Source organism: Micropterus dolomieu, linkage group LG13 (assembly GCF_021292245.1).
Source record: "Micropterus dolomieu isolate WLL.071019.BEF.003 ecotype Adirondacks linkage group LG13, ASM2129224v1, whole genome shotgun sequence".
NCBI classification, from domain to species: Eukaryota; Metazoa; Chordata; class Actinopteri; order Centrarchiformes; family Centrarchidae; genus Micropterus; species Micropterus dolomieu.
In genome coordinates, this window is record NC_060162.1 from 25,561,014 (window position 1) to 25,588,160 (window position 27,147).

Here is a 27,147-nt window from a genome sequence, read left to right on the forward strand (position 1 = left end):
TTCCAATTTTTTTTTTCTTTGGTGAATGCAATGCGCTTCCGTAGATTAGTATCTTTGTCCCTACTAGTTACTTTATTAACTACGATAATAAAGAGGCCTCGTTTGTGTTTTAAACACGTTTTGCTTACGAGTTATTGATCCCGGAAGCTCAAATCTGTGAATCTATTTCCAACTTTACTGAACTCAGTAATAAATGGCACCTTTCCAGTCATCTCTAATTACGAGATCTTTTCTCATAATTACGAGATCCGGATCTCATAATTACGGGATCTCGTAATTATGACATATTATCTCGTTATTACGACATCTTATCTCGTTATTATGACATCTTTTCTCGTAATTACGACATCTTTTCTCGTAATTACGACATCCTGATCTCATAATTATGAGATAAGGCTTACAATTTTTTTTTTCTTTGGTGAATGCAATGCGCTTCCGTACTAATCAATGTTTGCATACAATAATAATTCGAACCAGTGCAAGGACTCATTTTTTGTATGGTATGCTATAGCCTGTAACGATTCTTCCAAATTTAACGCAGAGGGAAGGTTGCAATTATTTGTGTGAAAAAACGTCCTCTGGCATTAAATCATCAGACGCACCTGTTTGTGAACATCTGAGAAATCCGAGTTTCTGACGAGTCCCTGAAAGCGGCAGGAGCGTCAAACCTCCACCCCTCGAGGAAGCCGAGCAACATCCATCAGACCCGTTGGACTCTCAGAGGTACGATCGAGCACTCCCCACACTGCACCCCATCAAACAGTCCGCCGGGTCGTCACACCGACCTCCAGGCACGTTTGGTGATCTCTGCGCTGATTTCCCTCTCCATAAGGACTGTGGAAGAGATGCGACGTCTCGGAGGAGGAGGAGGAGACGAACTGGCCAGGCAGCAGCAACAGCAGCAGCAGCAGCAGCAGCAGACACCTGAGTGGAGGATCTGAGTTTGTTTCTATAACGTCAAAGAAAGGTAAGTGCCAAAGAGAAAAGAAGGAGACGTTAATCTTCCAGGCTCGGGTCGTGCCTGATGCAGATGATTGTTTGGTTGTTGTTTATTGGTGCGTTAGCGTGTTACTTGTCGTTTCCAGAGAAGGCAGGCGGTATGAGTCATAGCCCCGACGCAGGGCTGCTGGAGGATCTGCTGAGAAGTAAAGTGTCTGCAGCCACTAAAGCCACAGTTGTTTATCTGCACATGCAATGCGCTGCACCGTTGGCACTTCAGGCAAATTACTGCGTTATATGTGTGTGTGTGGACGTGATCTGCCGTGCATTTTCTCTGTAGAGTTGGCATACAGTGTGTTTGTAGCTGGTGTCTGTGTGTGTGGGTGTGCATGCACGTGTGTGTATGAGCCTGCAATTCACGGGGGAATGTAAGAGATAAGGTGTTACTTGTCAGGTGGACATTCCTGTCTACTTTAGGTCTGGAGTGGTTTTTGATGGTTTAGTGTAGGCCCCTTAGTTCTAATGAAGAGAATTCTATGATGCTACAACATACAGTGATATTTTAGACAACAGTGTTTCCAACTTTGTGTTAACAGTTTGTGTTTGAGCCTTCCCTCTTTCAACATGACAATGCCCCCAGTGCACAAAGCCGGGTCCATAAAGACATTTTTCCACCTGTTGGTTGTGGGAGAACTTGACTGGACTGCACAGAGCCCTGACGTCAATCCCATCCGACACCTTTGGGATGAACCTTTTGGGAGCCCTGCAGCCAGGTTCAAAAATCTTGTGGAAAGCCGGAAATCAGAAGAGTGGAGGCTGTCATAGCAGCAGATTATATCACATATGGGTGTATATTTAAAGGCCCCGGAAACCTATTTTCTCACTCAGCTTCTTACTATGATTGATAGATTCCTACACGAAAACACAAGTCATAACAGTGTTGAGTATTTCATAGAGAATTCTGCATTTCTTTTTTTTTTCTTTTTGCTCTTCTAGGTAGTTTGAAGTGGCTGGGGATTAGTAGGAAAAAGGTGATGTCACATACCCGCACAATCCCGATGAAGGAGATTAGCTGTTAGCCGTTTCTAGAGAAATACTCAAGATTTGAAGCCAAGCTTTAGGCTACTGCACTTTGTTTGTGTGTCCACATTATTTCGCCCACGTAGTTGTATTTCCTGTTTTTAAAAGTCTGGCTGAAATATTTTTGGGAGTTTTAATGTTAGACCGGAAAATAACTTGAACCACCACACATCTTTTTTCAGTTCTCATGCTTTAAGCAGAATGTATTTAACTGTGGCCAGTGCAGACTCAACCACAGAAATGCCATTCTGGGAGTAAAAGTCGAGAGAGAATGGCGTTCCTGCTCAGATTTCGAAAATCTATTCAATGTTTTTGGAAAAATCGCTCTTAAATCAAATATAATTTGTCTGTGCATGCACCACAAATCCAGATTCTGCCCATACAGCCGATGGTAAGGCGTGACATTGCGGGTCCCTGGAACCAGTCCCCAAAGTAGGGTTTCTTTGTCAGAGCATATATTTACTTTGCTATTGTAAACATTACTGTTGCTGCTCTAGAAACAACATTTAATTCTATTGACAATATTCAGTCCTAATTATGTACTGAATTTATTATTTTTTAAAGTATACTTTTTTAAAAGCACTTTCAGTAATGAAAACGTATTGATGAAGAAGTGAACCGATAACCGTATTAAAAATCCTAATTAGACCCATCCTTAAACACCACTACAATTTGTCAAAAAAATGTGTCTTTAATGGGTACCCATTTAATTTCCCTGGGACCCAGTCAAATGACCACCTGTGGGTGCTGGGGACTAAATTGAAAACCTATGAACATCACTGAAGCTGTCGAGAAAGTCATTAAAATCGATGGTGGTCGTTTGCTTTCTTCGAACATTGGTGGCACCTTTGACATATCTTGTCTAGTTAATGTTATGTTAATCTTGATTATTTGACAATACATGTGTTTATTGTTGTTGTTGGACAGGAGAGGAAACAATGCAGTGTGTGAGGAGAGCAGAGTTAAATCAATAAGAATTGATTTTACTCACCACCGACACCCACCCAAGTATAGTTCCCCCAGTAAAATGTGGCAATTTCCACCACTGGATAGCCTGTTTCCCTACTGAAATGCACCATGGGAGTCATCGTTTACCTCCCCTTACAGTTTTTATGTTCACAGCTTTTACCTTTCACTTTTGATCAAAGAGGAAAAGTGTGCTGTTGGTCATCTAACATTGTCAATGGCAAAAAAACAAAACAGGAGTGTACCTGGGAGGTAACACAAAGCTTCTATCTGTGTCTGATTATGTCACAAAAATATCTGTTTTTAGATTATATAGGAAGTGGGCGTGGCTCATTCTAGAGATAGTCTGCTTGATATTCTGCATTAAATCAATTTCAATACTGCCATTTATGCTCTTGATACATATATCTATAAGTTAAGCTGCCAACAAAATAACATAATCTTCTAATCACATAATAAAACATTGTTTGTATTTGAATGCCACCTTGAGTCTAAATAAAAGCTGAGTAACTGTTAATGATCTGGGTGGAAGCCTAGATGAATGTAAAGTCTGCTATAGACAAAATATTGTCCATAATAATCCTTTTGCCTGAATGCGTATTCTCTTAAAAATAATAGGAGATTGTGCATGCAGTGGGAGGAAATCCCAAAAAATCAATTTTGTTTGAAAATGTCTTTTAAAAAATGAGAAAGATATTGACAAAACATTTTCGCCCATTTGCATGCACTTTTGAGATGGTCCCTAACTTCAGCTCGTCCGTTTCCTGTCTTCTGTCAAGTCACGCACAGCCTCAGGCTTCATTATTGTATCATGAGGTAAAAATAACACCTGTGGAACATCAGCCAAGCTTTAAGTGTTTCTGCAAAAATTCAAGTGTTTTTCGAACCTGTTCAGAGCGCATTATCTGTCTGAATAATGTCTTTGCAGAGACTACACATGTTCTCAGTCTGTAAATGTGATAGGAAGCTTTGTGTCTGTATAAGAGTTTGCAGCTTCTGTTACAAATCAACCAGTACTTTGTCTGCACTCGTTGCTTGTTTTGACTTCACCGTAAACCGTTCAGGTAGGTGTTTCCCTGAATGAGAGACGATACTTCAGATAAACACACGAGGAGCTCCCCTGCCACTGTGACAGTAATGGAGTATCTCTCTCCGTCCCATAGGCAGACTCTGGGTATTTGTTGACTCATAAATCAGTTTGTAAACAAAGATGGAAGGAGCAGAGGTAATTAGTGGAAGCAGCCTTTATTGGTTTGGTAATGCACTCTACGTCCCTTGAGCTGCTGGCAGCTTTATTGTTTCGTGTCTCCAGTATCAATCCAAGTTGATGGACTCGTAATGGAAATAACAGATTACATTTGGCTCGTGGGGTTGTTATCTCTGCTTGTATTATTGTACACTGAAGGCCTCGGCTTCCTCAAAATCGCTATTCATTTGTTAAAATTTCATAAACAGATGAATTAATCAACAAAACAGCGCAAAAGTATGCCAGCAAGTTGCGAGGTTGCAGCAGATTGACATGCGTTTCATCCAGGGAGTGAGTGATGGTGTGTGAATGCAGTGAATGGTTATTTCTCCCCTATTTCAGTGACATTTTGCGTTCACACCTCTGAAGTGCCGCTGTTTGTTGAAAATGTTTGCTAATGCTGAGGAGTGTCTAAACAACGTCCAGACCTTTCTGCAAAAGATTGACACTGATATTCTCTCTCAGATATAATTATGGGACATTATAGCAGTTTTGTTTTCATTTAAATGCAGAGCTATAGAATAAAAATGAATATTGGACACTGAGTGCTCAGTACAGAAATGACAGACTGTCTGCGATGTGGAGCCATCAACGCGGCCTTAATAGTAATTAACATTTCCCTTTCCAATCATGCAGACTTTATTGTTCCCATGTCTTCTCAGCCAAATTCTCCTCCTCCTTTTCCATTCACCCCTCCTTCCTGCTCTGTCTGCCACATCATCTGACGGAGATAACAATAATCTGGAGTCACAGTCAAACTATTTGTACATGTTCCATCATGTAGACCTTTCATGCCATTATCATTTAGTCTTCATGAGGTGTATCAGCAGTTTCCATGGTAATGTTTAAAAATTCTGGTTTATGACGTTCATCCAGAGAGAGTTATAGCTGGCAAGAATACAGGTTAGGTGTTTTGCTGTGATGATTCTCTGTGACCTTTTAACTCTGGGATGGCTCTCCCTAACCACTATGCCCTTTTCCTCCCACTCTCTGTCTTTCCCTCTCTGGCACAGCTTCTCTCACCTCCTCCTGCCACCTACCTGCAGTGTATTGGCCAGAACCAGCGGGATTCAGCCTTCCTAAGATGATTAATGCATAGATAAGATTTCTACCTGATAACGAGGGCCTGCTTGCACTAACACTCCTCTCCAACTCAAGCGTGGTGTGTGTGCTTTTCTGATTGGCTGTCAGCAGAATTGAGTTTCAGTGATAGAAATGTTTCTTGGCAGCAATAATCGGGTTAATTAATAATTCTCTGGGGTTTTTTTCTCACAACTAATGAGCTAAATTACAAACCAGAGCTGTAATGAATAAATGCTGGTCAATATAAACCCGCTGGAGCCAGGAATAATCACAAGATGAGACAAAACAGTCTGTTTTTTGTTCTATTGCTGCCTTGACTGTCACTTGCTTTTATATCCTGCCAGTCCTCACAAGAAAAATGGCTTAGTTCTACCCATTTATGTTTTTTGAAGTCGTCAGGTGATGTATAAAGAGCGAGAAAGTCCATGTAGGGAGGTCGGTGGGATGGAAGGATGAGTGACTTATCGAGTGAGTGACATATTGAGGAGACTGAAGTTAGAGTCCTGTGTGGAAGAAGATAAGTTGACATGTTTTAAGGTACATAACATTTTGTAGATGATTTACTTCACGTGACTTGCATAGTGTGACTTACATAGGGTACTTAATTTGAACCCAAACCACAATCTTTTCCTAAACCTAACCAAGTAGTCTTGTTGTCTGAACATCACCAAACAACAAACTTTTTTACATTTTTCCATGGCTTAAACTTCATGCGACTGAGCAAGCACCAGTCCAGCTTGCCAAAACTCGTACATGTGGTTTTGGGAAACCTTCATATATGTCGTATTTTCCAAGCTGCATATGTTGTGTTGGAAAATTGTCTTGTATGTCATTTTGGGCGTGTTGTTTATACTCCATACTACAGAGTAGAGCTGAACGATTAATAGCACTTGCGATATTATCGTGATGTAATAAAACGAGATTTACTAATCGCAAAGGCTGCAATTACACTCTGGTCACATGACACCCAAGAGGAAAGCAGTCTGACGAAGTTGATGCTTCGTCTGCAAGTACCTTGCCTTCTAGTTGTACACTGGCCTTAAGCTTGACAGAAGCTGACACTGCATAAACCTTAGTTAAGTAGCACCCGCCACCCGCGGGTAACTTGGTGGTGGGTGAAATCGTCGGGTCATCCGCGGCTTTGACAGACAGGAAAAATGCACAACAGAAAGACACGTGTAGTAAGGTAAGGGCATTGTGGCGATCAGCGCCTGCGTCATACACACAGCCACCAGTCAGCTCAGGAAATATCTGTGAAACTGCGTTTCAAACCAAACGCACAAGTTCAAAAGAGACGCAGTCTGTCCCGAGTTACAGCCTGGTTACAGCCAGTGCGCTGCTTACTAGCATCGGTGGCTGCAGGGGGAGTCCGGTGTTGTCGGAGAATTACTAAGCTTGTCTATTAAACACGAGAGGCGTCACTTGGTTTTATTTTCGTTGGCCAACTTTTGAACTGAACCTCGAACTGAGTATTTTGTGTTTGCTTATTGGGATACAGAAAGATGGACTGGATGGAGGAGATTTGAACTGAGATAAGGACTCATTAATTGGTGGTTGAACTGTGGGTTTATCTCTGGGATTAACAAAATCGCAATTAGATTATTTTCCAAAATTGTTCAGTCTAGAGCCTCCAAATTCTCAAGAGATTGTATTATTTTAATAATTTTAAAAAGCCTTAGACCATGTCATTCATGAACCGTCACATGTGCAAGGAAGATGTATAATAATAGATGGCTGTCTATAAAATATAAGAAAATGCTAACAAAAGTAAGAAGAGTCATATTAGCTGAGCTGCATCTTGAGCACCTAGCACACAGACTTTAACAACTTGAATGTGAAAGGAGTCGCTCGTAGTGATGAACCCACAGAGAATTCTGCAATGTTGCGGTTCCCCTCAGCTCTCTGCAGCAGACGGACACAGTTAGACTAGCTGGTGAACCTAGCAGAGCATTTAGTTTAAGTGCCTGACATTTGTCCCAGGAGTTGGTGGTGACCAAACCAGAGCTAAAAGGAGAGTAAATGCTGGACTTATATTCATCAGTTAGACAAAAGTCTAAGGCTGCTGTTGCTCTATATCTGCTGAATGTGTAAATAAACAACTGTTAGCTAATGTGTTTGTGTTTAAAGCTTATGTTCACTGCCCTGGAGTGGCCAAAAAATCAGTTCATGTTTAAAATCAAGCAATTGGTGTTCGATTAAAAAAAACAGACTGATAGACCAGTTAATAATGAAAATAGGCAGCAGCCATATTTGTAACCAGTCCAACCTCGTGTATTGTTTAAAGCTCTCTGTAACATTTGTAGTCTTTTGGTGGGAGGATGGAGATGGTGTGACACATTTAGGTTAACAATTTGATCTCAAGTGTCTCGCTCAGTCCAGCCAGTCAGTCTGCATAATTTACAGCTGGATAAACCGGAAAGGGGGTTAGGGAGAGAGCAAATTTAAAGGAACTTGGGATGACAAAGACAGAAGTGCATTGAAATTGAAGTGCATTTGTATGTGGTGAGCTCAAACAAACAACTCAGTGTAGCAGAAGAAGAACCTGATAAGAGTTTCAGAATCATCAGTCATCATGACTTTAACAGACTCCATGTTTGCTTAGAGGCGGACAAACTATGTAATGTATATGTGGTTTCTAGATTAGTTCAAATATATATCTGACATTTCTGTACATCACATGTTACTTATTGGCCGGCATATCTGCTGATAGCCATGTATTGGCCAGAAGCAGAATTAGCCATGCAAATTTATTAGTCTAGCTCTATTCCTGAGACTATTAGATAGAAAAATCATTCCTAAAAGTTTGCTATGCCACAGAGAGAGACAGAGACTTTGACTGAGAAATGGACTGATTGAAAGAGTGAGAACAGAAATCTGGGTCTGAGTGGAGGATCAATAATGTTCTTCTTGAACTGACTGTTCTTCTGGACAGTAAATCAGCTTGGCAGTACATTCTCTCCCCTCAACCTTTATCCTCACTCATAAATACGAGGATTATTACTACTTCTCATGACGGGGAACTCATCGCTGTGCAGTGCTGTTTTAATGATGGAGCCTAATGTTGATTTATATACAGCAGAGGCACATTGTTCTCTGAGGGATCTGTGAGATAGATAGATGCTGTTTCTCCATCCTTATGCTGTGTTCTCTGAGCATCACATCAAGCTGCACTACTGGATAATATGAAACTGTGCGGTTCATTTTAAACAAATTAAAGGTTTGTTTATTTATAAATGAATGATTAACACTTTCCCCCAGTGATTGTTATCTGTGGACTGCCTTTTCATGCGTGAGCTAAATGAAATGCTGTTTTAAAATGTTACTTCTCAAATGCTTTTTACTCATTCCAGTTCCCTGTAAGCCATATTTACACAACTGGTATTAAATATCTGCTTTCTTACTCATTGATAGTAACTAAGGTTGGGTAATGTTTCAAATTTTACAATACCAAAACCATTACCCTTAAATTGATACCGATACCAATAGAGTACATCAATCGATACCTTGCCACCTGTTGAAGCCATAATAGTTCTTTGGTATTATTTTATCAAATAATTGTTGTATAAAAATTGTTAAAAATGTTTGGCTGCAAACAAAACCATACAAATAGTAATTTATCACCCCAATTTGGTTACAAAAAGGATCAAATGCAGTACTCATTTGACTGGAGACGTTTCGATACTACTCCATTTTCGGCTGTTTGGTATTGAGTCGCAATGACCATCCCTAATAGTAACTGAAAATAATGACTTAATATAATACTTTCAGGGCAACTTTCAGCATGTCTGCTAATGCCACTGTTTTCCCCACATATTTCACAAGCTTGTGGTAAGGTCAAAGGTCAGACGAACCAACAAACGTTCACTGTATGTCCAGGAAGCATTGACTAAAATCCTGTTTATATTAAAGCAAAAGATTGTTTTCTTAGATCCATATTAGTTGTTACCTTGGCTACTCGACCTGGGGTCCATAGTATGTTTTCACAGCCAACATCGAAACACACAGATTGAAACACAGCAATATACAGAAAAGGGCAATACATAGAGTCCCTATAACTACATTCATATATTCCTGCACACAACATCGTAAGCAACGCAGTTTGTTTAATGCTGCAGTGGCAGAGGGGACAAAACTCCTGCTGAAGCGTAGTGTCCTCAATTTTAACGTCCTGAATCTCCGTCCAGATGGCAGTAATGTGAAGTGATGATTGCGGGAGTGATCTGTGTTATTTGCTGTTGTGAGGACTAGGTGTGTGATGGCTCTGTCGTTCATGTCTAAGTTTGGGTGTGGGAAGGGACATGATTTTATGTGATGCTGGTAAGTTTGTTTTTGTTGGAGATGGTGGAAATGGTGTAGAAGCAGGGCCAACAGTACAAGAGGATGGGTTGGAGTATGCTTTCAGTTTTAAAGCAACAACAGGATGTTGGGGGGCAACAGTCAGTGAGTTTACTGATAACTTAGATTAGAATGAATGCACCGATTGCATTTTTCCTGGCCGATTCCAATATCTGATTTATTTATTTTTTTAAAAAACCTTTTCATCAATGGAAAATCTTTTTCTTTATTAGGATCCCTATTAGCACCAGCATACGCATTGTCTATTCTTCCATTAATTTGTATTTTCATAATAACAGCAGCAGATGAGCCATGTGGAGGAGGCTTGTTTTTAAGGACATCGCGTATTGAAACGATCAAAACCACGGTGGTTCCGAATGACATCGGCACCAACAGGTTTGTTTACTGTTTTTACCAATATTGCGATTTAATATGCGATTAATTTTTAAGCTCTTTACCTTCTGTATTATTCAAAACGGACAAGGTGTAAATCGGTGTATAATATGACCAACACAATATTAGATAGATTAAACATACACTTTCTTGTGGGTCAGGCCTGTGTTATGATGAAATTAGGTGATGGATGAATTATTATTATGAGCAATGGTGGAGACGAAATATCAAATTTTAATAATATGAGAAAGATAATTTGAGTAAAGTTCTGGCATTAAATAATATGATATAATATCATCAGGTTGGCCTACCTACAGACAACAAGACCCGTGGGTGGCCCGGGGGTGGTGGCGCATAGGTAAGATGCTTGCCTTTGGTGTGGGAGACCGGGATTCAATTCCCACTGTGAAACATCCCTGAGCAAGACACTTAACCCCTCGTTGTTCCAGAGGCGTGCAAACTCTGACATGTATAGCAATTGTAAGTCGCTTTGGATAAAAGCGTCAGCTAAATGAATGAAAGTAATGCTACTTTCATTCCCTGTGTGACACTAAAGTTTCTGTAGTGTCAGCTTCTGCCAAGCTTAAGTCCGTTGTACAACAAGTCAAGGAACTTGTAACGTGCAAAGTTGATGCTTGCGTGTCGCGTGACTAGAGTGTAATCGCAGCCTTTGCGATTAGAAAATCTCGTTTCATCACATCGCGAGAATATCGCAAATGCAATTAATCATTCAGCCCTACCCGTAATATCAGAGAAAATATTTCTTTCTCTGTCAAATATACGTTTATAATATAATATTTTAATGTACATAACTGAGTTTTGGAGGTGCTGATGTAGGCAAATATGTCAAGTTTGTTGGTCTGTTGTTGTGGTTGGTGGTAAGGTTGGCTAGAGCATCAGCAAAGTTCAATAGAGCTAAAGCTGCCTGATCAAGGTCCAGTGAATGTCTCTGGGTTTACCTGCTGTGGTGTGAGCCAGTCTTTGGTGAGAAGAGGATCAATGAGGATGCAGCCTTGTCTCACTCCAGACTAAACAGGGAACCACTGAAAGATGGTTTGGATTCCGACAATGAGATGAGACAAAGAGGATTACCAAAATAAAAGGGACCTATTTGAAAATGGATAAGAGTATTTATTTTACAAAAACCTTGTTTGCAATATCACAGTATCACAGAAACCATTTTGCAGCACGGCATGACAGATGAAAATCTGACTAGCATGAAGTTGTTATTCAGTCCCATTTTATTTCAGTACCCTCTAACACTTGGTGAAAAAAGAGTCACAGACAACACTACAGTACTCAAAAAACAATATTACAAAATTAAATTTTAGACATTTACTGTGCATTATCATTTATCTATCTGCTTTTCCTTGTTACATTATAGTTAATTGACTGTCTTTCAGGTTTTGTACTGTTGGTCAGACAAAACATTTGAGGACGTATGTAAATTGGAAATTGTGGTGGGTTTTATAAACCAATTTTTTGGGGAAATAATCATTAGTTGCAGCTAGGGCTGGGCGTTATGGCCAAAAATGTTATCACGATAAAAACATTTCATATCATTTGATATCGATAATTATCACGATAAATTTCAAATCATTATTTTTTCCAAGTTTAAAGGCTGATTTTTGCTCCTGAGTGAAAATTGAAGAAACCAGGCCCGTATTCATAAAGATTCTAAGAATCCTGTCAGAAAACTCTTAATTTAGCTTAAAAACGTTTACGTAGCAGTCTGAGCTTAAGAGCGATCAGGGACTGATCTGAGGGCAACTCTGAGCAAGGAAAAGACAAAAACTTAGTGAGGAGGTGGGGTTGACCCCGTTGCTATGTATGACACAATCTTTTGAAGACTGTGATTGGTTGGTTGTCCAAGATGGAAAGAAAAAGTGATTTTAAGTATAGCTTCTATTCTAAGCCAAATAGTTCGTATTTGACCGTTCACACACACACACATTATATATGTGTATATAAATCCTGTTTTTTATTTACCATGCTGTTAATTTCCTTAAGGTATTTGATTGGCTTAGAATGATAAAACAATTTCCACTCTTTCCAATTACACCTATTGCTGGCATGTCTATTTAATTGGTGGTTTGAATGTTGGTTTTAATGTATCAAACATAGAATCAAAACCAAGAAGGGCCAGAAAGCCCAACTGGACAGAGGAACAGTGTTTACTGTTAGCCCAGTTAGTGGATGAACACAAGGCCATTCTAAAAGGAAAATTCGGGCTGGGTGTCACAGCACATGGCAAGAAGCAGACGTGGGAGCGTATAGCACAAACTATTAACAGTTCAGTTTTTTAAGCCTGCAAGGTGGGAATGTCCAGTGGAAACGAAATGAACAATAAGAGGTTCTGAAAGTGCTGTAATTGTTTGTGTGATCACTCTGCTTACAGAAGGTTGTGACAGACCCAAATCATCACTGCTGCATTGTTGCATTTTCCCAGTTGCCAAATATCGTAATGTAGTGATTACTTTCATTTCTGGCGCTATGGCATTCCTGCGCTGTGTCGGAGATGTTAGCGCGTCTCTAATAAGATCAGTCACAAACATGATCCCTGCACGATCTTATCTATAGCGTCCGATTAACTCACTGTCATCCATTGTCTGCAACACATTTCTTCTCCCTCTTCGTCTTTCTGCCATTTTTTCCTCTACTAAAGAAACTCTTAAGCCTCTTAAAAGTCCTCGTCCGTGCTCCTAACAATTTTGACTTTAAAACCTATTTTAAGGGTTAAGATGCTTTCTGAATTACTTTTTGCTTTGATTTTTTTCTTTAATTGTAAGAGTAAACGCCCACATTTCTAAGAATTTTCTTAGAATTTTGTCACTAGGAGCTACTCTTTGCAATAAGAGTTTTTATGAATACGGGCCCAGATGGTTAATTATGTGATTAAACTTTTCTTTATGGTCAGAATGTGACAAACACTTGATGCCAAACAGTGGATCACTTCAGAAGTCTGAGTTAGAACATTTAAATCTTTTTCAACAAATATGATTAGTTAATCTTTTTTCAAAAAAATAAATATTTTAATAGGAAATGTAGGTGCCAATTTGTTTGTGATTAAATGATTTAAAGCAAATATATATTGACGATATATTGAAAATTATATTGTGATAATTATCATTATTGTTTTATTACCCAGCCCTAGTTGCAGCCCTAATAAAAAGATACAAGATCCCAGGCATAAGCATAATCTCATGATGTAAATGATGGGGGAATGCAAGGCAATGACTTTTAAAAACACACTGAAATGGTCCTTGAGGCAGTACTAATAATCCTTGTAACTAAGCACATTATTAAATTATTGACAACCAGGGATCCAGAGATCATTTTTAGACAAACTGACCATAAAAACTAATGAGATCTATATGTCACTGCCAAGAATGCACCATGGGATTGAATGCCATCTCTACAAGCTGTCGCTTTCTCTCATCTTTCATTCATTATTTCACTTTCTATCTATCTATCTTCCGTGTGGTAGGCTAGATTTCTTTTATTTGCAGCTAGAAAGAAGCATAAGGATAAATTATTTCCCGCCCATTTTTTCTGGTCTGCGTTCATTTGTACCTGACGTCCAACTTTCACATTAGGGTGTTCTTTTCTTGTATTTGACGATGAAAATTATTCAGTCTATCAACTTTCTTTCTGTAGCCTGTTTTGACAGATAGTGTTTTTAAAAAAAAAAAGTTGTGTGGGCACCAGCAGGCAGAACCTCTGTGCAGCATTCGTAATGTCCTCTGGTTCAGGGGGAAGCCTTGACATTTAGAATTGTCTGCACGAAGTTTTACTTTTTCTCTCTGCTCTCTCCACTTTGACAGACAGGAGTCGGGCGAGGGCAGAGTGATCCTCTATTAAACTGCTACCTTGTCATTTAGTGATTTATTTAAAAACAGTTTTGCCACCCTTACTTTTTTTTTTCTTGCCACACTATGGGAGGAAAAGGTGTAGCATTTCTGCAGAATTGGATTGATAGTTTCTTTTACCACAGAGCTAAATGAGCTTGGTAGACGAAAGTTAACAAAAAGTGTAAAATGTTACTTTATTCAAGAATTAACTTGAAGTTGTAACTAGAACCCACTTTCTTTGATGTGCTTGATTTGAACGCAGGAGATGCATCACAGCGGTATATTATCACTCCCCTGGTTGGAGGTTTTATCCCCTTGATTAAGGCAGTAATGTGGACAGGGTTGAAAATTCAGTTCTATAAAGCCAGGCAACAACCTAACTGGGATTAGAGATTTAATCCTCTAATGCAAGGCACAAACACCACCAGTACGGAAATTCAGTTCTCTAGAGAAGGCACGTAGTGCAAACCAACAACATTGTCGTGGTTAGAAATACAGTTCCCTAAGAAATTGCCAGTTATGGAGGTTAAAACATCCAAAAACAAAGCACTAAAATTGCCAGTGTTTAAATTTTTAATCCACTGAGTAAGGCACCAACACTGCTATGGTTGAAAGTTCAAGTCAAGGCACAAACACCAGTTTAGTTTAGTCCCTTAGAGCAGGCAGTAACATCCAGAGATGGAATCGGTGACAATTTCAATACATTTGGTTGGGATTTGAGTATTTGCTAAAAAGATTTAGATATATTTTTGTGCAGGGTTGGCCAAACCTTTTTGATTACGGGCCATATACTGAAAAATAGAAGAAGTCACGGGCCACATTCTCAAATTTTGAACATTCACTCGCTATCGTCTTTTTGGTTCCACCATGTATTAATCAACTCATCATTTCATCTTTGTAGTTGTTCAAAATAACAGCGCCTCTTGTGTTCAAACTAATGCCTTGATTCCACTGGACACAGCTGTATAATGTTTTGCCTGCCTGATTTTGTTGACTTGCTCAGATTGTGTTGATTTTGGTAATTTTTTTGGAGCATCTGGTGGAATCAAGCAGGTAGTTGTTCAAGATGACAGCAACATCTAAACTACTGTTTAACCTAGGATGTGCCATGTACATACAAGCTCATGCAATATTCAAGTTTATTTATTTATTTAATTACTAAAAGATTAACAGCGGGCCATTTAAAATCGGGCGGTGGGCCATAGTTGGCACACAGGCCATGATTTTTGCCACGCCTGACTTTGTGCTTTGGGTACTTTTGACAGGCATCGTATAGGTCACTGTGTTGACCAAAATTGTGCACAGTATGTCTGTGCTGTAAAAGGAAGCAGCAGATTAGAAACTAATGGCAGCTTATTAATAATGAATGCAACCAGCAGCAGTGGATGTACTATATTCACAGAAAGGCGACTCTGGGGAGTGTGTGTGTGTGTGTGTGTGTGTGTGTGTGTGTGTGAGTGTGTATGTTTTGTTTTTGTCTAAAATGTTGGATCTTCCTCTTTTTGTGTGCTTTTGATCAAGTGCGTGTGTATAAGACTGTTTGAGGCATATATGGATATCAGTGTTTCAGAATAGGAAATATCAGATGATTATAAATCGGCTAATGTTAATTTTTTAAATAATGAAACAGACAACGTAGTTCATGGCTTTCAACAGGTGTTATAAATATGATTTTAGAGGGAGTTTACTTCTCTGAAAAGTAGGCTGATTCCTGAATTTTTATATCTACTATTTATTATCTATTATTTATCTATTTATGGGTAGAATTTTTGTTCTGACAGGTCTTTAATGTCTCTAATTATATGAAAAATTGAGACAGAATTCTGGGGTTACTTTGACTCAGTATTTCTAAAATCCTGGCTATGGCCCTAAATGTGGCCTACTTTGCATTAAAATAAAACTGAGACCATCAGAATAGATTAAAAATCACCAAACCACTTTCCATAAAATGAATACTGGATGTAATTGACTATTATTCTAAGTAAAAGCCAAGCTGAAAGAAGTATGTTAAATTGGGTAACTCATCCACAACTGCCTCAATAACCCTTCAGAGCTATAAGTGGTTTTATGTCTCAGTAATCTAATAAGAATTTTTGTTAGTATACAACTGTAAACTCATGAGGAAAAAAAAACTTATTTTCCTTTTAAAGTTCTAAGGGCTGTGAGGTTTGTATATTACTTGTGTTGATCCCTCATCTCCCCTCTCTAGCTGTGAGGAGTTTGCTTGATGTACGTCAGTAGTCTCTGCATGCCTCATTGTAGGAACGGCTTCAAGGGAAAACTGTGCTACTTTGGATACAAGCGATCCCAAAGACAGATGAGTGAGAGAGGGGTGGAAAGGGAGAAGCTGCAGGAGAAGCGAGTCAAGGATGAGTGAGATTCAAAGAGAAAGAGAGGAGTAAAAGGCTGCGAGAGAGAGATAAAGTGAAAGAAAGGATGAGAGTAACATATTAAGTTGAAACGCATTGCAAACCAAAGAGTCTGAAAGAACAAACACTGCCGCTTTAGACATCCAGTCAGTTATTACATACTAGTTAGCAGAGTTTTAATCAAGACCACCTGAACCAAGACTCAGTGAGTCCCAAACTGTTTGACACACTTAAATGTGGAACATGCAAACTATAGGCTCTCCTCCAATTGATCTGAAAGATCCATATTCCCATAAAAACACCCATAGAAAACGAGACTCCTCTTCCTTGACCTTTTTTTTTTTTTTTTTGCTGTAAGTGTACTGTGAGAAATGTCTTGATAAAATAATCAAAGGAGAATGCAGAGGTGTATTTTATGTTGTATTTTATGACTTTCTTTTGTTTTCTATGAGCAAACGCATTTAAACACTAAGGAGCTGATATCAACGTAACCATCTTTATTTAACACTCCTTCTCCATGTTTTGCTATCCACCTAACTCTATACATTTTTGTGTACTAAGTACAGAATGTATCAAACAACTGTTCAATACTCAAGTCTTCGTACGTCTTTTTGTTATTTTTGAACCAACAAGCCTTGTTTAAATGTGTGCAATTTGCCAACGACATAGCTAAATCTAGAAAATAAAACATATAATGCCAGAAATTCAACATTGAAAACTTACAGAAGCTGTAAATACCCAAGATATACTGAAGTCTGCGGTTTCTCATTTTAAATTTATTCTCATGTTGACTCTATTCTTGACATTTCAGCTTTATTCTCGAAATACAAAATAAATAAAAATTTCTTCATCCTTAATTTGTTCTTAATGTGGCCTTAATTCTCTGTTGTAGTAATGAATCTAACAGTTGGCCTACTTTTTTGACAGTGACAATGACAGGCATCAAACATAAGCTGTGGGGGTGGGACTGAGCATCTGCAACCATTGCTAACTGTTTCAGAGGAGGAAACTACATGGGTTTCCTTGATGAATCAATGCTGCTGAACTTGTTAAAACGTTCTCTCCGTTCTCCAAATGAGACATCTGCTTTACCTGACTTTTTAAAGCATATGGATAGGATTAGAGGTTCACAAGTTATGGATGGTGATTTTGATTAAGTATGGGAAAAAGTCAACATATCCTGTGTCGTGCTTCAAGTTAGCATTGTCAATATTTAACTAAAGTGACATCTTTACCAAACCTTAACCGAATGCTTTGAGTTAAGGTTTTTTTTGACACATATTATAGCAATTTTATGTAATATAATACATTTCACGAAGAAATAGCAGAGAAAACTTGTGACGAAGAACCTCACCCCTGGAGTTATTAAACAGAACCATATAAATGTTCGTCATGCCTTAGTTGCCAGGGCAGATATTGTAGCAAACAAATAAATTACATTGGCAGAGAGGGTTATGCACACATGATGACTATTACAGCATTATTATAGTTTACATATTCATATTCCTGGTCATATTGACAGAGTATAAACTCTACATCTAGCCAGGGAAGGAGGGAGGTTTAATTTATGAGGAACAGGGGGAGTGACAAAGAGAAAGAAAGAGAAAAAGCAAAGAGAGGGAGGAAAGGCTAGTTGCCTGGTGACGGAGGCAGAAGGAGAGAGAAGATGAAGAAGGGAGAGAAAAGAGGAGGAGGAGAGGTGTGGAGTTGTTTTCCAAGTGCAAAGAGTTACTGGTCACGATGTTACATCTGCTGTTTCCATCCCTCCCACTGCGCTCTCTCTGGCGCTCTCAGAGGATGAAGAAGAGGTGTTGGCTCTTAATTTTAAGTTGTGTCTTAGTCAATGATTAATGGTTTTAATTGTTGTAATGGGGGTGCATTTTCAAACTGGTAAATCAGATTTGCATCATTGCATTTTTCAGACTGCAGCCAGATAGCTTTTACAAAGGCTGGCTCAGGATATCCAACTTTATTCAAATAAAGCATACACAGACGTTGTGAGCCAATCAAAATGCTTATCTCTGTCTGACCCCCAATGTTCTGTTTCAACAGGAAATACATCACATGCAAGATAATCATTTGCAGTTAAAGCTCCTCTGATTTTCTATAGCAACAGTAAATCAAATCACTACCTGTTATATTTAAGCAAAGCAAGAGCTAAAATCGGAGACTGGACTGCATGCATAAGGTGGACACACACACGTCTGTAATGGAAAGATAATGAAGCTCGGTCTCTGCTGGATGTGGAAAAAGGCTGTTACTATTTTCTGTCATGCTATGCCAAGAAACATACAAATAATGCAGTCATAATGCTTAAATCTGTATAATAATTGGGCAGTGGAAGCTGTGAACCCAACATAGAATACCATTGCAATATCATTGCAACATTATCATTCATTTGGAGTTGCATCTCCCAACCCCTGAGGGAAATATCTGGGTCTTTACCTGCTAAATGCTCCAGTTTGTTCAACAGCTAGTCTCTTAACTGTGTCTGTCTGTTGTTTGGTGCTGAGCAGGTAGTGTGCAGTGGGTTTTTATAGACCATTTTTACTGAAAACAGCTACCTGCTGCGACTGAAAACAACACTATGAGAGCGGCGAGAGTGAACCAAAACAGTAAAGTTGTGGTCTGGACAGCTAGTCAGTGAGCTGAAACTCACTACAAAGCTCTGTAAAGCCAAGCATCGGATTCAGGTGGTAATTCTCTGTGGGTTGGTCACTACGAGCGACCCCATTAACATTGTCATTTGATATGTTGTATTATAAAATGATGGATTACATCCTCAGTTCTTGGTGTGTGTGTGTGTGTGTGTGTGTGTGTGTGTGTGTGTGTGTGTGTGATTGTGTCTGGATTTAGCCTCTATTCTTTTCTTTTCTCTGTACTATCGTCAGTCTGGTTTTTCATCTACTGTTTTTTTTGTTTGTTTGTTTGTTTTCTCATGTCCTTTTATTATTCTTTCATGATCTCTCTTACGTGGTATCCCTCCTGTTCTCTACTCTACTGCAGTTCACTCCTTTTTCTCTCTCCTTCTGGTCTTTTCGCAGCAGAGATTCAAACTCGTCATAGTCTGTAAAGCACCGGTGTTAAAAAAAAACATTAACGATGACTCTGTTCAATTCATGCATCCCAGGAACACCATGAACTATACCAGCACCCTGAAACTTTAAGGTGATAAGCTTAACAACAACAATACAATCTGCTTTAAAGGAGATTCCAAGGGCCTCCTCCAAATGTCTGCCTTTAATACTTCACAATAACTTCAAACAGCTGTCTGAAAGTTGACGCAGTTCGGGCTTGTAGATCTTTTATTTCGACCACCACTTCTCCCATAAACCCTCAGGATTTTTTAAAGAACAAACAACAGTGGTATTTCTTCCTCAACAACAGTATCTTTGGCTGCGCATAAATGGTACAGACACTGGCATGCAGAGAGCATATTCACCAGACACCAGCCAAGAGTTTTGCAGTTTGGCCCACTCACAGAGTTAATGTTAATTAGCTACAGCTGATTAAATTTGTCAGCGATGGTTCTCATTACAGTATAGCTTGTGAAGTCAACAGTTATCAACTAAAACGTTCACCCCCTACAGTTGAGCAGCTAAGAAACTGTTGTAGAAACTGTTGTAAGTCAGTGTTTTCCAACCTGGGGGATGGGACCCCTCCAAGGGGCCACAAGAGAAATGTGAGGGGGTTGATTGCAAGACAAAGATTAACAGGACAGGGGAAAAAAATGTGGTTTGTATGATTATTTGTCCCCAATCTTTGTTTTTTGTTTTTCTTGTGGAAAGGAAACTCTCCTCACCATTGACTGACTTATGTAAGCGATCATAATGCATGTTGGGGTCCACTGATGTACATTATAGTTCAAGTTGTGATTTTGAAAAATGAATGAATGATTAATCATTTAGTTTTGTCCTGCTCTTTCTCCCTCTCCTCCTCCTGTGTCCTGTTCATCCCTTTTTATTAACTCTTCCTCCATCCACATTATCATCCTCTGTTTTTTCTCCAAGGTGTTTTCTTTCCTTTCCTTCATCACATACTTATGAAAGTCGAGGAGGTATTCACTTTCAGATGAGTTGAAATTCAGAAGCCTAAGGAATGCAGTCAGACACATTTCCCTCTCTGAGTGGTTTGGAGGAGGAATTAACCATAAACTATTTATGGCTGAGCTTGTTATAGACCTGAATCAACTGGGAGTCACTGTGGTTTCCATCTATACATCCACACTTTAGTTGCTCTTAATTCATTTTCTACAGCATGGATATATATAATATTTTAATGCCTTTTGAACAAGTTGACAAGCATTCAATTTTTCTTATATTGCATGTGGAGAAAGTGAATAGATATTGATAGATATCAAAAAAATTTGAAAATCTAACAAATATTATCTGTTAAATGGAGAGATACTTTTAATGCTTTAAAATAGAGATCAATCATTAAAAACTAATTCATTCAAATTAGTTGTGTGCCCTCACATTAAAAGTGGTACTTATTTTGTTAGCTTAATGTAGTAATTTTTACCCAAATTACTTAATTTGTTCCCTCAGATTATTAAATTGTGCTCTCCTTGATATAATACTGTGCTCATTTGAAACTGTGGGGATGCAAAACCTATCTGCAATTTGTTTTTAGCTTGTTATATCAACCCCTTAGTATCTAATTTTGTCTTGCTGGTATTTCTTTTTTTTGTTTCATTTAATAAAAGAAGCCACGTTTCTCAAATGTATTTTGTGGAATACTATTGAAATTTCCAACAATAACTCATGATATTTCTCTGCCTCATAAAGGTGGGGTAACTTGCGCAATTCTGGAGAAATCCAGTACCAGAACAAATACCATGATGACAGAGTGAACAACGACACAGCAAGTAATGTAACTAACGTTAGCTAAGTTAGCTAACACGAGAGGATGAGATGGTCCCAGAGCAGCTGCTCCACTACAACTCTCCTGCTGCTATAGCTAACATCACAACAACAGCATTTTTTAGTAAACTAGAAAGTAAGCTGAATGTCCGGGGATAAGTCATTAAACATTACCTGTCCTGCACATCATGCCAGGAGCTAGTGTCATGTGGCTCAACAGACTTCTCTCTTTGGTATGAGCTCCTCGTTTTTGCTCGCATGCTCTGATTCCTCCTGTTCAGTATTACCCAGTTCTGAGTAAGTTTTTTCCTCTCCTCTACGTTTGTTTATTCTAAATGCAAATTTCTTTTCCGCAACACCAGCATATGTGTAAGAGAGGACCGTGGTGAAGTTAGTTTGAAGTTGTGTATTAGTTTTACATCGGACATTTGGCAGACGTCTGTCGACAATCCAACGTAAAACTAACTTTCGCCCCCTTTCATCCACTGACGAAAATATGACGGTAAAGTGTGTCAAACAATATCATCATATTGCACAGCCCTACTTGAGTATGTGTGTATCACCACGGGGGCCATGTGAAGATGCATCCGCATAATGCAATGTTTCATAAATGTAAGGAGAGTAGAAGAGAAAGGATAGAGACAGAAGTGTCTGGTGACTTCTGAGATCACTGAACACAAACACAGGTCATTTGTCAGTGGTCACATGGTCAGTGCGTCCATTGCTAGCATTCTTGCAACTAACATCTGCACAGTTGGTACAGTACATTGTTTGGAGCAAATAAACACAGCGAATCAAACCTTGTGTCCATTTGTGTGTAGTTGCCTCAAACCACTCCATTTGCCAGCTGTTTTTTTCTCCTCATCCTCATTTTTTTGCCATTTTTCCCCCTTCTCTTGGTCTAATTTTCCTCTTGCTACATCTTCTGTATCCTTCTCTTCTTCTATCCTTTCCTTTATTTTCTTTTGTTCCCTTTATTCCCTAATCATCCTCTGTATTCTCTCTGTTGTTTCCCTCCTCTTCCTCTTTTTTTCATCTCCTCCTGCTCCCTCGCCTCTTCCTTACACCCCCTCTTGCCCACTTGTTACATCTTCTTATCTTTCCTCCCCTGTTCCTCTAACTCCTTACCCTCCTTCTCTCCTTTATCCCCCTCTCATCCTCCTTGGTCACCTCCTCTAACTTATGTCTTTCCCCCCCAACTTGGCTGTGTTTTGTTTTCCTCTTCCTCCACATTTGGGGACTCGTGACTCTTGCACTGAGCTTCAGCTGACAGGGGCATCTCTTTCTCTATCACATACATAAATATTATCAGCAGGAAGTGTGTGAAATGCGAGAAACAATAAAATCCTCTGGTAAATCATTAAATGGCGCGCACACACACACACACACACACACACACACACACACACACACACACACACACACACACACACACACACACACACACACACAGCGATAACAGCACCTTATGCAAGATGTCCTCAAGCAGCTGAATAAAATTATCACTACATCACTTATGTTTACTTCATCCTTAACTTTTTGTTTTTTATTATATTTTGTTCTTTAGTCTGACTGTTAAATGCTAACACACACACACACACACACAGAGAGAGAGGCAGTCTGCAGTTTAAAAATGTATGCGTCTCCAGCCTATAGCAGAGTTGTCATCAGCCTGTTGTTCCTAAGTTAAAGGTCATGTGTTGTCTTTTGGACTGATGATTTGATGCTAATGAATAAAGGAGACTGCCATTCCAAGAAACAAGACCTCATCAATTGTTAGTGAAATTGCCTGGAAATGACCTATATTTACTGTTATGACTTCTAGTGGCCGTGGAAATGGCTCTTGTCAGTTGGAGAATGACAGAGTTTGTGTAGGGTGGAGGTTGCGGTGCTTGGATTGGTTTGAAAGAGCGTTGGACATTGGAGACCGCTCTTTGTTTTCCATTTCCTCTGTACAACCAACGTTGGCTCCTTTTTAATCATGGCCAAAATTATTTCCTAACCTTAAAATCATATACGTTAATGGGAATTTGTCCGATTTAGTAAATGGAATTGCCATTAATCCGTTTTTCACTTCACACGTCAAAGTGCTGAAATCAGCAGAAATATTAAGCACAATAGTACAGCATACGATATTTCTCACGCCTTTGTTCAAGGGGGTCTTAATTCCTCCAAATTGCTGTTCTCTTGCTTTCGAATGAAACTTTTCAACAGCTAATTTGAATCTGAGTTAATTAAAAGTCCTATCTGTTGCTGACATTATCCTCACAGACTGCCTTAATCAATAAATAAAAATTCTTACATTCGTCTCCATGAATGGATTTGCTATTGACTGTTGCTGCGGCATTAATCCAAAAGAAGACCGGAAGAATGTGGTCATTAGATCAGCATCTGCCGTTTCTGCTGACTTGTCAACATCACGGCGGCCTGTGAAGAGAGTGACATTATTACACGATGATCAGGAGTCGAGCTACAACATACTCCATTGTGCTGACAACAACAACCATGGGAGCGTTCGCTGAGTCACATTTTGCCCCGGTGTGTCTAAACAGTAAATACCTGTTCTCAGTTTGTGAGAGGCTTCTCTGTTCAGACTCGGCACGTCAATGTAATGCAGAATGTCTCATTTCAGAGGTGGTGTAACCAAGCTTTCGCAACAAATGTGAAGTTCTATGTTTTTTTTCATACTTAATGTTACATTTCACTTCTGAGGGGGAAAAAAACCCCATCTTGTCCAAATCTAAGCTCAAATAGCTTTCTAAATATTTTGAGAAACAGATAATAGGGATGTACTGAAATGAAAATCTTGTCCGAAGCCAAAACGGAATAAAATTAAAAATTCCAGAATGCTGAACAAGGTTTTTCACACTTTTTCCCCATTTATTTGGCCTTTTTTTTTTTACCTCTGCATAAATTAATTAGCAAAAATGTTTTGCTAATTCATTTATGCAGTGGTAAAAAAAAATGTCTTTTTACTCAGTGTTTCCCACAGGATTTGGAGAGACTATGGTGGGTGGGTCTGAGGCCCGAGAGGGTCTGCTAAAGTAAATTACATGTTTCCATTTACATTTAATGTAAACATGTAATATGTTTTATACTTTCCATCCTGTATAGACAGCTTATTTCGAAAACCGGACGTTGTCACGTGTATCCTTGTGCTATATTCATGAAGTCCGACCCAATTTGATGTGGGTTTGATGATAATGTTGTAATAATGTTGTATGTGTTTCTCGTATGGCGTTACATGAAGACTTCAGAACTTCTCTTCAGGTAGGACTGTCATCCTGCAACACTTGTCTTTGTAAAGAGAGAAGCTGACAGGATAAAGCCTTTAACCTGCCTGTCAGCTCGCACTGGTCTGTTTCAGTGGATTTACCATAAAGGCTTGAATACGTGTGCACTCCAAATGTAGGTGTGGCTAGCTTAATCACCTTCTCAGCAACACTCAAAGCGGGTCAGACCGTTTGTTGCCTTTTCTCAACCACAGATGGAGTGTATGCGCTAGTAGACAATTCACCACAACAGAGTCTGCGAACGGCGATTTTAGCGTCTTTCTTGGACACTTTAAAATGCTTCCACGCTGCCGACATGTCAACGTAATTGTTCGGTAAAATTTCTTCGGCCTTTTGACCACCGAAAGTGCTATTTTTGCTATTTTCAGCTGATTAATTTTGGTTGCCGAACATTCAGTGCATCCCTAACAGATAACATCCAAAAATATACTTGACTTTCTTCCTTGACTAACTTTTCTAATATTAATGACCTCAAGATATCTTAGATTTTGTGACTAGATAGCAAACTTTATATTTTACCACCTCATGATAACACTTTATATTTGCTGTACAACTGCTTGAACGACATCTATCAACTCTGCATGTCACAAATGCCTTGCTGTTGAACAGAAAAAATGATTCTTGTGTGGGATCCAGGATTAGATACAGCAGATACGTATATACAATACAGTAAAAGGAATCCCAATCCCAGGCCCAGGTAACAAGTAACAGGGTTAAAGAGTCTATAGCCATGCTAGCACCTCTGTGAGGCGTTCGCAGTGAAATGCTAACCATGCAATGTTAACATAATGATGTTTAGAAGGTAATGTTCACCATATTTACTGTTTTAGTTGTGCGTGTTAGCATGTTAATATTAGTAAATTAGCACAAAAGACAGATCACGGTAGAGCTGTGGTCAGCCTCATGGAATGCCATTACTTTTGCAGAAATTAGCTCAGAAACTTTGGGGGGGGGGGGTTGACCTCATCGCGCCGCCAAATGAAAAGGCAGGTGTTCACGTTCTGAAGGAGCATGAGTGTGAGTGTGTAAAACATTTAATTGCATATAACCAAATTATCCGATAGTTGTGGAGACATTTCACTTTAAACCAAAAATGTCAGCCTCATGGTGGCGACAGGAAAAGTAATTAAAATTCATCTTCATACCACTCAGATTCTCAAACATCACCACTGGCTACCTCTTCATTACAGAACTGACTTCAAGATTCTCTCTGACATGCTGCAGGCAGATTGTTCTGGTCAGAGGAGAGCTTCTCCAAAGTGTGTGTGTTGTTGTATTAGGGTCAGCCAACGACCACTGAGCCCTCTACCAACCGAACATTGTGATTTAAAAGCCATCAATACAAAAGACTTCACAGACAATATATAAAAAGACTATAGTACCTTTTTTATACGAGTAGTTCACTTCACAGTCCAAACAAAAGTACCAAATATTTTATGAACCTTTTATAACATTTCGTTTTTGTCTCCTCACTGTTAATGGACAGGTTTTGTGAAAATTAATGATTCACAAGGGCACATCCCCACTGCAGCACATGACATGCAACACCTGCATCCATTGTTTTATTTGCAAGCTGTGCACTCTGGAGTTGCATTGCCAGTTGATGCAAATGAATGTGCTTCTAAATAACACTACCTGACCTGACTGGTGGTGTCATGCATATTTATAAGAAGATAAGAAATGAAATATCCCTGCTTTCTCTCTATATAGTAAGGAGCAGCTTTGTCTTCGTGCTGGGATTTGCGCTGGTGACCTTTCACTTACAAGCAGTCGACTTTTCTCCTCTTAGAAATAGTTGTTGTGTTCTGCTGAGTGTCTATCCCTGGGTAAACAGTTTTAAATAGGAGGGGACATTCCTTCAGTGTTTTTAACTCGGCTGTAATAGAAACTGCATGACTGACTGGTTGTTTTCCACCTTCAGCTCAGCTGAGACCTTAGTGGTGGTACTGCAGATGTGTTTAGATGAATCAAGAGGACATTCTTAAATTTAGATCTACAACATCTTTGGGGCCCATGTCTACCAAAGCGTTTTTTAACCAGCTGAAAATGCCAGCTGCTCTTCTGAAAACGCCTAGTTGGGAACACTAGGGTTCGCTTTGGAGGCGCAGCGTTGTTTTCAGCTGAGACGGCCTACTTGCTCCGGCCCTTGCTCTGCATGAAGAGAAGCTTGAAAAATGTAGAGCGAGGACTTGCCATATGTGGGTTCATGAGCTTTTGCGGTTCAAAAGCTGAGATGGCTCGGTGTGGTGTTTGTCCCGCCTCTCCTGCACTGTAACTGGAGGGCTGGGTACAAAGTGACAGTGACGAGCGCTGCGTTTCACCCAAAGTTGAACATTTTTCAACTCTCGACGACCAGAAAAACACACTCAGCGCCTCGTCACGCTAAATGGACAAAAGTACTGGGACACCCACACATTAATTCCATGCCCATTCCAGCTTCTGCTCTTCTAAAAAAGGCTTTCTACAGGATTTTTGTCTGTGGAGAATTTTTGCCCATTCATCCAGAAGAGCATTTGTGAGGCCTGGCTCAAAATCTCGGTTCATCTTCATCCATAAGGTTTTGGAAGGGGTTGAGGTCAGGGCTCTTTCTTTATGGAGCTGGCTTCGTGCACGGGAGCATTGTCATATTGAAACAGGAAAAGACCAAACACTAATCAGTATGTATCCTGAGCGGCGCAACCCAGGCCAAAAAATGTCCCTCCTGCTTGTCTTGTTTACATGCCCTCTGGA

At 39.4% G+C, this 27,147-nt stretch overlaps 1 protein-coding gene across 3 annotated transcripts in view; it reads left to right on the forward strand.

Moving 5' to 3' along the window:
- The first annotated feature begins 580 nt into the window (after nt 1-580).
- Nucleotides 581-27,147, forward strand: part of rab27b (RAB27B, member RAS oncogene family) — a 75,079-nt gene continuing 48,512 nt past the window's right edge. For 2 of the 3 annotated variants that reach the window (XM_046067440.1, XM_046067439.1), the window contains exon 1: nt 697-967. The gene's annotated coding sequence lies outside the window, so the exon portion shown is untranslated. Of the gene's footprint in view, nt 968-27,147 lie in introns of all 3 variants that reach the window. The other variant, XM_046067441.1, reaches the window with a different exon arrangement.